The sequence below is a fragment of the Cydia pomonella genome, chromosome 5 (assembly GCF_033807575.1).
Source record: "Cydia pomonella isolate Wapato2018A chromosome 5, ilCydPomo1, whole genome shotgun sequence".
Taxonomy (NCBI): domain Eukaryota; kingdom Metazoa; phylum Arthropoda; class Insecta; order Lepidoptera; family Tortricidae; genus Cydia; species Cydia pomonella.
In genome coordinates, this window is record NC_084707.1 from 16,871,141 (window position 1) to 16,888,273 (window position 17,133).

At 35.4% G+C, this 17,133-nt stretch overlaps 1 protein-coding gene across 1 annotated transcript in view; it reads left to right on the forward strand.

Moving 5' to 3' along the window:
* Positions 1-17,133, forward strand: part of LOC133517899 (large ribosomal subunit protein uL10m) — a 147,984-nt gene that overhangs the window by 100,403 nt on the left and 30,448 nt on the right. The gene's annotated exons all lie outside the window — the stretch shown is intronic.

The following is a 17,133-nucleotide window of genomic DNA, read 5'->3' on the forward strand; positions in this document are numbered from 1 at the left end:
ATCACACTTATACTAGTTCACCTTCCCTTGGTAATAGTTGTGAACAACTGTCTAGACACGAGACTATGTCCACTAATGGGTTCGTACGACATTCCAGAATTCGAGCGATTGAGTAGTTATATCCCTATGCTCGTACAGAACGTATAAGGTCTATACTTGTTCACATCTTGCCCATTTTCCCCCGTAAATCATCGTTGCATTGCCGATATAAATATTTAATTCCTCGTAGGTGATGTGAAGAGCAGGGAGATGTGAAAATTATTTCCACCTTGGGCGCGTTAACTCTTAATTCTACGCTCAGGATTCAATGAACGTCCTCGCTGTAAATATGTCATTTGGCTCTCTGGTGACCCAATATCTAATCTACTAATTATTGCCTGAGCCTAATTTGCCCGCCGCTGAGGAGTATTTGGAGATCTGTAATATCGTGAAATAAAAAAAAAAAAAAAAAAAAATTCGTGACAGAAAATGACGTTCTTGCCACGCCAGCCATTGAAATATCAGGTTTTATAATCGACTTCAGTGCGGCGGGTGACAGTATTAATCAAACCGATAATATTCTTGCAGGTAGAGTTATTGAATGTCTTGGATGTATGTAAATAAATAAAAAGTAAATGTCACAATAAGAAAACTACGTCCGTTATTTACACTTCATATTAGGTTTCATTTTTTATACTACGTCGGTGGCAAACAAGCATACGGCCCGCTTGATGGTAAGCAGTCTCCGTAGCCTATGTACGCCTGCAACTCCAGAGGAGTTACATGCGCGTTGCCGACCCTAACCCCCTCCCACCCTCGTTGAGCTCTGGCAACCTTACTCACCGGTGTTATTTGGCTGCGGTTTTCTGTAAAATGTCCATATTAACATCTTTCATCTTATTAGGTCTTAAGGGATCATCTTTAAGAGGCATGATGTCCCAGGATTTAATGACAACCAGAAACGTAAGGTTTTTTAGGGTTCCGTACCTCAAAAGGAAAAACGGAACCCTTATAAGATCACTTTGTTGTCCCTCCGTCCGTCCGTACGTCCGTTATAGACAGATAAACGGACCCTTTATCTCGGGAACGCGTGGAGGCTTGGAGGATTTAACAACTGGAGACGCCTTGTATGTAATTTTCTGTATAAAACAGTCTGCCGGTTTTTACGGGGGAGGGGCACGTCAACGGGTACAGGTAACGTACAAATGAACCATGCTATGTCAGATAAACGTCAGTACTCAGTCCATACAATACATATGACCAGTGGCCGAGGTATTCGACAGAGGGGTAAGCTCTTAAAGGCGACTCCAGTCGTGGAGGTATCGAGTTGAAATTAAAACCATTATTTAATATGGCTCTTTTGTTTACGTAATGATATAGAAAGTGAATGGTTGACAATTTATTAGCAAAAAGTTAAGTGTCTTTCAGCCTTCAATGCTACAATTGCTAATCAGTCAGGGCAAAAAACCTTGTTTCGATTAAGTACAGTAAAGTATTACGCATAGGTAGGCAAGTACCTTCAAGTGGCTTAGGACTTTATAGTTGGTTTAAAAAAAATGTAATAAGCAAATTATTGGAATAATAGATCAAGTATAATTCGTATTTTATGGAATATAGAGCGTTCTAAATAATAATACACGATGCGCATACTAATTATATGGAAATACTCACATCCGAAGTCTATAATGTTTCCCCCTTCTTAATTTTAAACTGGCCCACAAAAATACGATAATATAAAATAAAGGCTAATAAATATTTTTTCATCAATTATTGAAAACATAAAACTAATCTTAAAATAAATAATTAAAAACTATCCCCCCCGCGGCATGGTGCCGTATAGGCTGGCAGCATTTCCTCGTTGTATCGCGATTCCTATTCTCTGTGCGAGGAAGCTGCCAGCTCTACGATCACCGGTGGCGACTGCTATTTTTTTTATTATTGAATTATCATGCAAGGGCATATCGTGGCATATCATTTACGTGTCCGGGGCCAAAAATAGTTGAATTTACTGTTCCAAAAATCTGAATAAAATCAGACGTCATCTTTAGCCTTTAATCTCTCTGAGACACAATAAAACATTTATTTTTTATTTATATAATAAAAGAAAAAAAAATCAAATGCAAAAAATTATGTTCGGTGGGCGAGTGTACCGCACCCGGATTTTTAGAAACAAAAAATTATTACTCAAGATGGAGCTTTAAATCGAAATTATTATGAGGATTCACGTATAATGTATTAGTTATTTTATCATATTCTTTATATCAAATTAATGTGTTTGCTAAACTCTTTCAATAAAAACAATTTTACTATATAACCCGGGCTAGTGACTGATTTCGGTGTAATTTGCAAAACATGTCGGTACTCTTACAAAGTAGTGGACAAGGAGCTCAGTGGTTCAAACATAGTATGCTTTAGTTGTGCCTTAACTGTTGTATAAAGTGGAGGTGCAGTCACAATATAATAAGGTGACTTTATATACGTTTCTCCGACGACCGGTCTGGCTTAGTGGGTAGTGAGTAGTAACCCTGCTTATGAAGCCGATAGTCCCGGGTTCAAATCCTGGTAAGGGCATCTATTTGTGTGATGCGCACGGATATTAGTTCCTGAGTATTGGATGCTGTCTATGTATTTAAGTATTTATATATTATATATGTCGTTGGCTAAGTACCTATAATACAAGCCTAATTGAGCTTACTGTGGAACTTAGTCAATTTGTGTACGAATGTCCTATAATATTGGTGGTGTTGATTTCAGTGGATTTTTTGACCACCGATAAGTGATCCCCGAAATAAATTCCTGCTTCGTAAATTCGTTTATTGTACTCTATATTGTAACTATAAACACTTACCATCAGGTGAGATCGTGGTTAAACATCTGCCTATCCTCCATTAAAAAAAAAACACACCTAAAGAGTACACGATACATTTTATAAACATAAAGCTATATTTGTAAGTATATGGGTGACTTATCAGTGTTTTTTTTTTGTATTGAACACCACTCAAAAGTTTCTTGTTTCTTGTTTTAAGTTTATTTTTGATGAGTGTGTGGTTGAATTGTGTGAAACAAACATCTTTACCCTCATGGCTCTTGTGCGAATTTTTGGTCGACATGTCTTAAACTTGTTCCAGGACCATATACCGGCCTATTGTATGAGGATAGTCAAATAGTGTGAAATATCTTCAGAGTTGTTGTTTTATAAGCCGCAATAAAGGCACTATCTTACGTAAGCTTGTAAGATCATTAGCCTTTAAAAATATGAATAAATTGTAAAATAATTTAGATATAAAATTTAAACGTGATTTCTGTACAAGCATATTTTAATTCGGTGATGCAAATTGATTTCAGTGCCTGCACGTGATTTCGGTGTTTTTTAAATCTTTAATATCTTAAAAATCTCTCTTCAATTAAACAAAAACGGGGCAAGTGCTAGACGGACTGAACCCTCAGTACAAAATTAACTCTTTTTTTTTTACAAATTATAGTTTTCCGATTTTTCCCTGTACTTGTTCAGTGTAGGACTTGTTGTATTTACTTGCTAAATATCATACTTCTAGGTCGAAATAAGTATACGTTTTTTGCGGCATAAACGGCCCTAGGTATATTTTCTTATATAGGTAGAAGTTTCTTTTTTTCACATCTTCAAGTGACTGTAGACCTGAGTATATAGTTTTAATTTCAACTCCATACATCCACGCGTTACCATTCCCAAGATAAAGGGTCTTAACAGACAGACAGGAGTGTACAGATTTTGAAAGGGTCGGCAACGACCATGTAACACCTCTGCAGTTTCAGGTCTATAGGCTACGGTGACTGCTTACCATCAGACGGGCTGTATGCTTGTTTGCCACCGTCGTGGTATTAAAAAAGAAGACGGACGGACCAGACGGTCAACAAAGCGATGCTATAAGCATTCCGTTTTTTCCTTTTGAGGTACGGAACCCTAAAATAGTACATTTCGATGCTAGTGCGAAAAGCATGTCATTACTTCACGAGTACCGAGATGGCAAGACTCGGGACGAGTGAAAAATGACATTTCCGCACGCGTATCGGACGACGTTTTTACATACAGTTGTGAAAAAATTAAAAAATAAGAAAAACAACAAGTACTTTTTTATGCATGTTCTATAAGACAGAAACAATTGTAAAGATAAAATATTATACTATTATTACCTAAGTATCGTTATTTACGATTATTTGTGTATGGTATATTTAAATTGTATGAAAACAATATCGAATGTTGCCTTTGGAAACTTAAAACATTCTTGCAGTAAGAAAAAACGCTTCGGCTTTGACAGGCGTTTCGGCAGCTATTCCGTTCCATTCAGGCAACTTATTAAGAACGATTTTTCAATATTCAATATTAAAAACCGGCCAAGGGCATGTCGGGCCACGCTCAGTGTAGGGTTCCGTAGTTACTCTTCCGTCACAATAAGCTAAACTGGAGCTTAAAGTATAGTAAATTGTTAACCAAGGGATGAAACGGTACCTTTCACCCGAGTTAAACAAATAGGCAAATTTGCATAATCAGTACCTAATTAAAGTAAGTCTTTTTACTATGAAGGGAAAACTTTTTGCGATAACTCAAAAACAGCTAAACTGATCATGTCCGCTATAGTTTTCATTTAATGTCTTTCTTAAGCTCTACTTCCAAGATTTTTTTCATATTTTTTGGACCTATGGTTCAAAAGTTAGAGGGGGGGGGACACATTTTTTTTTCTTTCGGAGCGATTATCTCCGAATATATTCACTTTATCAAAAAATGATTCTTGAAAACCCCTATTAGTTTTGAAAGACCTTTCCAACGATACCCCACACTCTAGGGTTGAAGCGAAAAAAAAAAATTCACCCCCACTTTACGTGTAGGGGAGGTACCCTAAAAAAAATTAAATTTTTAGATTTTATTGTACGACTTTGTCAGCTTTATTGATTTATATATCCATGCCAAATTTCAGCTTTCTAGCACTAACGACCACGGAGCAAAGCCTCGGACAGACAGACAGACAGACAGACAGACAGACAGACAGACAGACAGACAGACAGACGGACATGGCGAAACTATAAGGGTTCCGTTTTATGCCATTTGGCTACGGAACCCTAAAAATGAACGTGTTATAATGATGAAGATGTAACTAATAAAATATGAAATATGCTTATATATTTATTATTTTTACATTAACAGTAGGTTTTTATGTCGATTACGACTTTTAAAGGAAACTAACATTAACACTCATCAATAAGTAGTCATGAATTGGAACAAGTGGAAAAGTAAAAAGCACTAGTTCGCGAAATCCAACTTTCCGCACGCTAAACAGCTACGTAAAGTAGCACTTTCTGAGCAACTGTATTAAAATATATTTTACAGTACATATGGTGCTACTTTACCGTACTAGTGCGAAAATTAACATATTACGTTACTGTATCGAACATTTAAAGGGCCATATGTACTGTAAAACGGTGTACGATTACGATACATGTGCGAATAGGTAATTCACAACTTGTGTCGCTTTAAAACACTCCCTTCGGTCGTTTCGCATTTCCTATTTTTCGCACTTGTATCGTAATGTACTATATTTGTTATTGTATGTATGCCTCCTCTCCTCGAAGTAAGCAGACCACTCCAGAGTTTACATTAGAGTACGTAATCCCCGTTTCAGTTGCCGTGGTGTTATTTGCCGCCCTATCTTTATTTGTGAACTCCAACCAAGGGCAAGGGTACGGACAAATGATAAATCAAGAGCATTCCATAGATACAAAGTTAGAGTAAGTCTTGACATTAAAAAAAAACCTGAGCATGTTTCGTTTCCCGTATAGGAATTTGGGACGAACTTCTTTTTGAAAGACAGTTAAAAAGTGTAGTTATAACGTAGGTAACAAAGGGGCTCAAAGCAAAACTAATCTCACGCACAAACACACAAACACACACACACACACACACACACACACACACACACACGCACGCACGCACGCACGCACGCACGCACACATACAAATACAAAATTCTTTATTTCTTAATAATATACATTTTTGCACATGCACGCACACACGCGCGCGCGCGCACACACACACACACACACACACACACAAGCAAAGCACATGTACATATGGGTTTATATATAAAAAAAACGTTATTCTTTATAATTCTTTTTGTCAGTTTTTTCATTGATCGATTCTAACGTTATTTTGTTACTTCATATTGGACTAATGCTGTGATTACTATGTTTTTATGTTTTCTTGGATATTTGTGCCACCTAATTCTTGTTTTAGTTCTAGTTTTAATTTTACTTTTACCGGGCTACACTGAAAATCAGTCAGTGTTGACGTGTCCTAGCTAGGACTCACTTCGTGGCATCAAGCTGAGTGAAGACCTTTTAGCACAATTTTCCGCTCGATATTATTATAATAAACAAAATATTATAATTTATGTTATTTTTGTGCTAATAAATTCTACTTATCTTATCGACTATAGTTTAACCACTTATTTCAGGCGGCTGGTAAGGAACCTAAACCTATAACCTAAGGGTCTACCTCGAGTTATAGATATTTTAACTGCTAAAATTAAGACGCTTCTTGGCTTTGCACTGATATGGGTACTATATATAGTCTGTTTTTGTTTTACTCTGAAGTACCTCTAGCCCATAGCCCATAGGAAACACATAGTACCTATGGAGCGCTCATTAATTTTGTTTTTTGTATAAAAAATGTATGGCATCATACTTTATATAACAATTAAGAATATCGCGTTTTGAACACATATTAAATTACATTTCTATAGGGTATATAGTGAATTTATTTTATTACCTATATTTACCGATATTTCGACACAGGTTTCACAGATCATGGTCGCAGCTAACTGATGAGTGAAGTCCCAGTAAAACGTCAAAACAGAAATTTGTGTAACTACCCGACGAAAGGTGTATGAAACTAAAACTGTACCGTAAAAACTGCTACTACATGGCTTGTTTGATCTATAACTCTATACCAAAACAAATTACGGATATGGATTATAACAGTTTTTGCAAAAAACTTAGTTTATGGTTGAAAGAGCAGTGCTTTTACTCAGTGAAGGAATTCTTAAAAGAAACCAACTGTAGATTTAATAATTATGCGCAATAAAGGGCTGTAAATTTAATTGTATTTAAAATGTTTGTACCTAATTATAATTTAATTAATGTAATGAATTCTGTAGGACATTTGTTAATATTATCATACTCATTTTGTTTTTGTTTTTTTGTAACTAACAAATTATAAATATAAACATTATTAAGTAATAATTAATCGATGAAATGTAAATATAGAGTAAATGCATGTTAGTCATTAAGTATTTATAGTAAAATTTGCACGCCGTAAGTCGGCAGAATTGTGCTGGATAAAATTTTGATGTAACATCTGTGTTAACCATAATTCTAGCAAATAAAGATATACTACTAATACTACTACCCATATTTTATAAATCATACGTACGTTATAGTTAAAAACCCGGAAATGTACTAGTGGGACTCGCCTTGAGAGTGTCGAAATATAAGTTATTTCCGGCATAATCGGCCGTATCTTTTTTTTTGACGTTCACTTAGAAATCTGTTTTTTTCACAATTTCAAGGGACTGTAGACAAGTATATGGCTTTAATTTCAACTCGATACCTCCACGTGTTCTCGAGACAAAGAGTCTTGACAGACAGACAGCCAGACACACGGACGGACGGATGGACGGACACCAACGTGATCATATAAGGGTTCCGTTTTTTCCTTTGAGGTACGGAACCCAAAACAGACAATAGTACGCTTCAGTCAGTGAGTACGTAGACTGAGTTATTTAATCTAAATATTCCGGGACGTTACTTTCCTGTAAGTAGCTACGTTTAAAAAAAACATGATGTTGGTATTCAACAAAGATCACGTTTTGAATTTACATAATTTAGTTTTTTCAATATATATGCTCTGGGTTTCACTTAAAATCGATAACGTCGGGGTTTTCCTATGCCGCTAATACACATATTTATATTTTGGACGATGATTATATAAATATTTAGCGAAATATTGATACAATTGGATTTCCCAACTGTAACAGGACACATCTCCCTATAGGAAATCTTTCGTAGCATGGCCTTAGCACGTATACATTTATTTTTCAATAAGAACGAAAACAAACAGCGAAATAAAATTAAAGTATTTTTTGTGCCTAAACTTCAAAATGACGTGGTTTCATAATACCTAAATGTCAACTTACCTACATTCATGAGTGCTATTTTATTTATCCCATATTATCCGTATTTAGTAGTAGTAAGTAGTAAAACACTTTATTGTAAAAAGAGAAACATAAAACAGGAAAGAACACATATCTAGGGATTGCAATCCGGTCCGGCGGATCCGGTAATCCGGCCGGATCCGGCAATTTTCAGGAGCTACCGGATCCGGTAAAAATCACCGGATCCGGACCGGATCCAGTCAAATAAAAAAAAAACGCCTAAATACAGCACGCACTGTGCGGTTTAGATGAGGAAAAGGCGACGGATGAGAGGTATGAACTTGAACAGAGCATAAAACGAATGAAAACGTTTAAATTTAGTTAAATAAAAATATATTTATTATGACGATGACTGGGAACAGAAGTTGCCTTTCATGTTGGTGGCACGATACGACGATTACATAAATACTGTAATAGAAGGAAAAATTAAACGATGGAGATGCCATGGAAGGCATTTGTAATTTATGCTAAAGAGAAGAAAAGAGTGTCATAATGTTGTGATAGGAGATTAAAAGTAAACAAATGAGCAGGATTAAGTCGGCGGTACTCAACCGACTAGAGCTGGGCTAATCAATATGTGTTACATGTGTGAATGAATATAAGATTGTAAGTTTGTATTGAAAATGAATGTATGAAATGAAATGATAACATTGATAATCTTTAGTTTACTTCGAGTTTATATATATATATATATATATATATATGATAAAATATTGTTTATTTTCTATTCAAATTTGAGAGAGAATCTTTTGTATTTACATTATGCAATTTCCTTAATGGTACCTACATGCTACTCTACGTCTAGCCAATTCTTTATTTGATCCATGTAACTTTTCTTAAGGAGTCCCTTTCCGCGATGGATTTCAATTCTACACTCTATTATTTTTCACATGAGATCGTCGTGTCGTGTAAGTCGTGTTCCATTCCCTATAATTTGACCAATATACTTTTCTGTAAATAAAAAAAGTACTAAAGTACTACTTTCTTGGGCAAAAAATGAGGGAAAATTTAATATCATTTTGGTTAATAGTAAAATATCTTATTTTTCTTACTAGAATGGATGTCAACGTTACAAAGAATTCAATGAAGGAACAGTTACGAAAACTTGTCATTTCAAGGAGTTCCAATTCCCACCCCACATCCCATGACCGGGCTTTGGAAACTAATCAAATTCATAATTGTAAACGAAAATTTGAGCACTTGTGAATATATAATATATAATAAACGACCGATTTCATATTTGGGTTTTTAAGTGATATTGACAAGGCCACACTTTTTACTACTAAGGGTTATTTTATTGTTAAGAAGTTATTTATTAACTTCAAATTATAGATTTAGGAATACGTATTACGCAAAAAACTAGAAAAATATGTAATTTAATTAATTTTGACATCCCTATACCAAACCGGATCCGGTCCGGCCGGATCCTGCCGGATTATGGCCAAAATCCAGCCGGATCCGGCCGGATTGAAAATCAATCCGGTTTGCAATCCCTACACATATCATTTTTACAAAAGCGAACTTATCCCTTTCAGGGATCTCTTCCAGTTTACCTTTTTTATTTAGCTCCGGAGATTGTTACAAAAATATTGTAAATAGGACAAAGGTTATAAAAATGCACTTAAGACATAATCATACTTATTATATATAAAAAAAAACCGGCAATTTAGCATTTGATAAAACATACTTTTTGACATTTAGGTATTTGGACGATATAAATAAAAGGCATTATGACATTCGGCCATTTTAGGAAGGAAACAATTTGACATTTAAGCATTTTGAGACTAAGTCGTTTTGAAATTTAGGGCATATGAACTTATGAAGAGCATATGACATTATGATATTTAGGTGCACTTCTCTACATATCAACTGAATATCAAAACCTAGGAGGCCAATTCGCACTTTAAAAATCAAATCCTAATCTCTTATTGATAAAAGTACACATTATAAGTATTGTAGAGAGTCTATAGTCTTTCTTCAATTAAACCCCCTTTTAGTAGTTATTACTATTTATTAATGAATTATAATTAAGAAATAAGCAGGAAAATCGTTTAATCATAAACGTCAAGTCTTTCTCAAAATTATAGGTATGTCAAGATCGTCTTAAAAAAAAATTGTGTTGCCATATGAAAATGACGTTACCCAGATTGAGATAGAATTGCCACAACAATATCAAATTACCCAAAAGGATACAAAGATACATAAATCTGTTATACATAGTATTTATCTTTATATGTATAGAACCATACAGTATGTTTATAAGAAGTGCATTTCGCCCACTAATTACAATAGGTACATAATACTGGTGCAAACGAGCTACAGACACAGATGTCGTTTGCGATAAGTTTGCGTTTTAGCCAAAAAATATTTACCTATATTACATTGTTGTCAGGCTATTATCGGAATTCACTTTAATTCATAGCATCAAATGACAAGCAATTATACCTATGTTTATGTTTGCAGTACTTATTTACCGACTGCGCCCAAAACAAACATTCCCAGCCACCGACTCTGATAGCGCATGTCAATAAATATGTTTTCATATCTTACTTACCTACCTACTCTATGGTAGGTCGTACTATGATGTTTTCTTATTACGCAAATATATGTCTATAGTTTCGATAATAGGGTGTAGAATTCGTTGAATATTAGATACTCACTACAAGGTTTTTATCTATTTTGTTTGACGCTGGAAGAGCCTCACATTTTCTAGTAGTAGGTACGAGGAAGTTTGCTTTAAGTAATGTGATAATAAGTATTTTATTTATATTGAATTAAGAGATATATACGTACATATGCATGATGAAGTACTTGATAAATTATAGGTATCTATATTTTAGCAAAACATGACAGAGTCAGAAGCATTACAATTGCTGCATGGTTGATGCAGTTTTTATTAGAGTTAGGTATTAAATTTAATTGAATAACCAATACTTAAAACCTCGTTATTTTCTCTGATAGCATCTTGCTCATGACACAAGTAATTAATTATTTATACAAAATTACTTATTTTTTACCGACTTCAATATTTCAAAGGTTTCATTTGGGTTGTATGTTTTTTTTTAAATGTGCTACCTGTTACCTCAGAACTCCGTCATTTCTGAACCGACATGACAAATTATTTTACAGTACATATGGTGCTACTTTACCGCACTAGTGCGCAAATTCGCATATTACGTTACTGTGTCAAACATTTAAAGGGCCATATGTACTGTAAAACGTTGTACGATACATGTGCGAATAGATAATTCGCAACTCGTGTCGATTTAAAACACTCCCTTCGGTCGTGTTTTAATTTATCGCCACTCGTTTCGAATTTCCTATTTTTCGCACTTGTATCGTAATGTACTATTTTTGTTGAATAGTGTGTACTTACTTCCAGATTGGTTTAATTTTGTCAAAACCCAGTTCGAATGATGGGAACCATGAGGAATCTAGGGAACTATTCAAATATTATTTTTTTCTTATTATTTATAATTATAACTATATAGCGATTTTTGTTTATCATCAATAAATCAAGCATTAGCTTTCAATAAAGTGCCCTTTCATGTAGTGGAACTACTGATAAAAACAAGGGGGCATAGCCAAGATGACAATCGTTGATAGAAAACGCCTATAAAAACTTAATAAGGTTTGGAGATACTGACATGACTTTTTGTAGCATCTGTCATTCCGGTACAATTTTCCTTTTCATTTGGCATGTGTCGATGTACAATAAGGGAACCTGCTGTATTTTATTTGTGCTTTCATTTTAAATAACTACACCGAAAATAGCCCATCAATATAATATAAACTTACCATTTACTGGGAAAAAATTCGCTCCCAAAAGGAGCAAATTAAATTTCGAACGCAAAAAGGTGCGTAGACATAATACCAATCGTTAACGCGTAGCGTAGTTATCTCTCTATCACTCTTTCATATTAGTGCGACATAGACAGTTGCGTTTCGGTCGCTACGGAGCGTTAACGATTGACATCTACGCACCCTGCAACATCAATGACGTGATCTCTGTTCAGTGATACCACTACAACAAAATTATCTGTACAGATTACTGATGCCATACCGCGAAAAACGACCACCAACATTTCTTTATCTGCCTCTCTATTCGATCGCTCTTAGATATTCGAGCGATACAGAAATAGACCGCGAGCCAGGAACAGATTTCCATGACCAATCGCCTCCAGGGCGAAAACGTGGTTACGTCACGTTACGGGACGTCGTCCAGTGGTTAACGACTATATATGATGAATCCTCGTGGACATCAGTTGCCGCTCCGTTGGTGCCTTGGTGGGTTGAGTGATGGCAGCCACTGAAATACGTAAAACAATAAAATTTCATCGCCTCCCGTTTGATACTTTGTCAGATGATACATAAGATGCCATTATTAATTTAAAAATCGTCAACTGGTTTAATAATAAAAATAAATAAATTTATTTAGGCTATTTTTTAGTTATATTAATATTTTTAAGGGTAGTAAAAATATCCTCCGTATACTTTTATTAATACAAAAATAAATGCTTATTATGTATGTTGTATGTTGTTATTGTACGATTGTACGGAAACCAAAATTTCCCTAAAAAAATTCCTTGTCCCAGTTAGTTTAGCACATACTGTCAGGTGGGGTATAATGACTGCATCTTTAAATTGGGTGTATAGTTCTGTTGTCATGTCATTATGAAGCGCTTATTGGTGTTTACAAAAATTGTTCCGTTTAATTTTTTAATTTTTATTTTTAAACTTTATTGCACAATACATGAAGAGTACAAATGGCGAACTTAATGCCAGAAGGCATTCTCTACCAGTCAACCATGAGCCAAACCGAAAGATCCTAATTGGTGCAGGGTCAGAATACAAAGTAAAATGACAAAAAAATATCACAAAATTATACGTACATAAATAATATGATACATCAATATACATACATCTCTCTTCAAATAAAATAAAACCTAAGCATTTTAAATTTGGACTTTTTAATGCAGGATCCTTATGTAGTAGGCATAAACATGATGAATTCTCAGTAGCCATGGAGCAACATAAACCGGATATAATGGCTATAAATGAAACTTGGCTGCAAACCGGCCAAGAGGGTCGTGCGCCCACAGTGCCGGGGTACAGACTACGACATGCCCCTCGCACACTCGGTACAAAGAAAGGCGGTAGTGGGGTAGGTTTTTATATTAAAAACGGTCTTACTGCGCGAACCTGTAGTCATCCTACTCATCCGGATGTGGAACAAATGTGGCTAAGGATCAAGTTGAATACCACTACTTTCATACTTGGAACCGCGTACCGTCCTCCATGGCTAAGTTTAGACATATTTTTGGATGCTCTGAGTGAAACAATCGTATCGTTTTCCCTTTATGACCATGTCATCCTGAGCGGTGATTTTAATATCAATATGTTGGATTCAAATGATTATAGAAGCAAACGACTGCAACAATTTCTGGTTTGCAATAATGTTATCAACCACATTACGGAACCAACTCACTATACTGAACACAGTTCCACTCTCATCGATATAATCTGTTCAGATGCTGCGATTCTCAATACTGAGGTTGACCATAAGGAGGAGCTGGGAGGACACGCTATGGTTTTTGTCAATGTAAATATAAAAATACCTAAAGTCCCGCCTTTAGTTTATTATAAAAGACCCCTAAATAAGATCAACATGGAATATTTTAACAGTCATTTAGGCCAATTACAATGGGATAACATCACTAATCTAGGGTCCGTTGAGGATAAGGTAGCACTATTCAACACCTATATACTAGGGATTTTTGATTTATATGCGCCAGTCCAAAAAAAAACCTTAAAAGAAGCTGCTAAACCTTGGCTTACCGACAATGTTCGCTATATGATGAGTCTCCGTAACGAAGCACACAAAAAATATAAAAAAAGTAAACAAGACTCTGATAGACTAAATTATAAATCACTGAAACATTTGGTAAACACTAGTTTATACTTTGAACAAAAAGCCTATTTCGAGCAACATATAAACATTAATTTGAACAATCCTAAAACTCTGTGGAAAAATCTAAAGCATAACGTAATTCCTAACCTTAAAAATTCCTCTACCTTGCCGAAAATATTTAACGATCCGACAGTAATTAATGATAATTTTTTAAAAGTTCCAGGTAGTAATGTGTTGGACGCTGCCACTCTGGCGTTCTTTGATAACCATCGGTATGGCTTCTCTACTTTTAGTTTAAGTACTGTTGATGAAACGTTAATAACAAAACTATTACTTGGTACCAAGTCCACCGCTATAGGGTATGATGACATAACATATGATATGATATTAATGACACTTCCACTAACTTTATCAATAATTACGGATCTGATAAACACTTCGATACTAACAGCTGAAGTTCCTTCAATCTGGAAGACAGCCATTGTTCGCCCAATCCCAAAAGTAAACGATCCTAAGGATCTTAAAGACTTGCGCCCTATAAGTATTTTGCCGTACCTGTCGAAGATCTTGGAAAAAGTGATCTATTATCAGGTGTCCCAATATTTGGAATCCAATAATATCTTGCCCGAAAATCAGTCGGGCTTTAGAAAAAAAAGAGGTACTTCTACAGCTTTGCTTGATGTAATTGATGAGGTTCTTGCAGCGCAGGATATAGGACATGGCACAGTAATGGTTTTACTGGATTTTTCGAGGGCGTTTGACTGTATCAATATTAATCTCTTACTCTCAAAATTACGCTATTATGGGTTTGATAATCACTCAGTACGTTGGTTCTCCAATTATTTCGAACACCGTAAACAAATAGTCAAATTAACTGAAACAGACGGGGTTTCCTCAATGTCCAGTCCTTGCCAGGTGAAAAGAGGAGTGCCTCAAGGATCCATTTTGGGTCCTCTTTTGTTCATCCTGTATAGTAGCGACATCATCAGCTGTATAAAACATTGTAAATATCAGCTTTATGCCGATGATTTGCAATTTTTTTTATCTTTTCATCCCAATGATACTGCCACAGCTATCGAGAAGGTCAACGGCGATTTAAAACGATTGTCAGAATGGTCCTCCACAAACTGTCTAGTGCTAAATCCATCAAAAACCAAATTTATGGTTCTTGGGTCTATAAATCAGACTAAGACTATTATAAGTAAACGTCCAAATATTATTGTTAATGACGTGATAGTTGATCGTGTCGATGAGGCCCGAAATCTTGGACTATTATTTGACACAAATTTACGTTTCGAAAATCACGTGATAGAAACCGTCCGGAACTGTCTTTATCGCCTAAAAATATTGTACAATTTCCGGAATCTTCTCAGTGTCAAACTTCGAATGAGACTCTGTGAGTCCCTCGTTTTATCTAAACTTCATTATTGCCTCACTGCTTACGGCCCATGTCTTCTTGCTCGTTCACAGCGTCTCATTCAAAGAGTGCAAAATGCGTGCGCTAGGTATTGCTTTAAAATCCCTCCCCGGGCACACGTTACACCATACTTAAATAACTCGGGTCTTCTAAAAATGACCGCTCGTCTGGATCTTATGTTCGCGTGCTTACTCTTTGATACCATACAGACAAAACTGCCCACCTATCTATTTAAAAAACTTGTATGGCTCACTAACAACCACCATCAACCTAGAACGTCACGAGCAGCCGTGCTACAAGTCCCTAAACACAAGTCCGCTGCTTTTAGAGGGAGTTTCCGCTACCGTGCAACAAAATGTTGGAACAACATTCCTCCCCCAATTCGTAATTTAAAAAATAAATTCAATTTTAAAATTAAATATCGGTTACACCTTTTAAACCATCAAAAACTTCAAGGTTGAAACTCCCTCGTAGATGAAGTAGTCTCATTTATTTATTTAAATTCAAATTTTACAAAATCTTAGGGTCAAATTGTAACATATAAATTAAATCTCAATAATGTAGCTACCTACTATATCGAATACACAAAAGCACACGCCATTACACACACAACACAACATGAGCATAATTAGGTTATATTAATAAGAATTAAGCGTTGTACAGTCTTTTTTGTTTTTGTAAGGTCCTGGCAGAATATCAGCGATGTGGCTTGCCGCGTCATCATGCTGAGCCAGCGCCTATTCTCTGCCACGACACATGGTTTTGCATTCAAGAATTGTAAACTAGTTTTAAGAATAATTCTAAGCTGCATGTTCTTCTTATTGTCTATACCTACCTACCATGTATGTTGTGGAAACGAATAAAGTTTTTATCTATCTATCTATCTATCTACATATATAAATATATACCCATTGTGAAACATCATGAGGACGACCTGTAACTTTATTCGAAAATAATTTTATTGTAAAAATGCATAATTTATAGAGTAAGGTGTACGCATAAAAACCGCAAATCGATGTACAGTTTAGCTGCACATGCATACTAAGGTCAAAACAAAATGTATGGCCCGCATGTCCTAAAATCAATTACCTTAGGAGGGGAGTGCTGAGTCATTATTATTTTGGTATTGAGAAAAATATCAGAATCGTATCGTGTGTGGTATCATAAGAAAGGAATTTTTGAGGCTATTCTAAAATATACTATATCATTACATTTCAGTAAAAAAATCCCATACAAAAAAAGCGGCCAAGTGCGAGTCGGACTCGCCCATGAAGGGTTCCGTACCATTTATGACGTATTAAAAAAACTACTTACTAGATCTGGTTCAAACCAATTTTCGGTAGAAGTTTGCATGGTAATGTATATCATATATTTTTTTAGATTTTTCATTCTGTTATTTTAGAAGTTACAGGGGGGGGGGGGGGGGGGGACACACTTTTTTCACTTTGGAAGTGTCTGTCGCGCAAACTATTCAGTTTAGAAAAAAATGATATTAGAAACCTAAATATCATTTTTGAAGACCTATCCGTAGATACCCCACACGTATGGGTTTGATAACAAAAAAATTATTAAATTTTATAACGT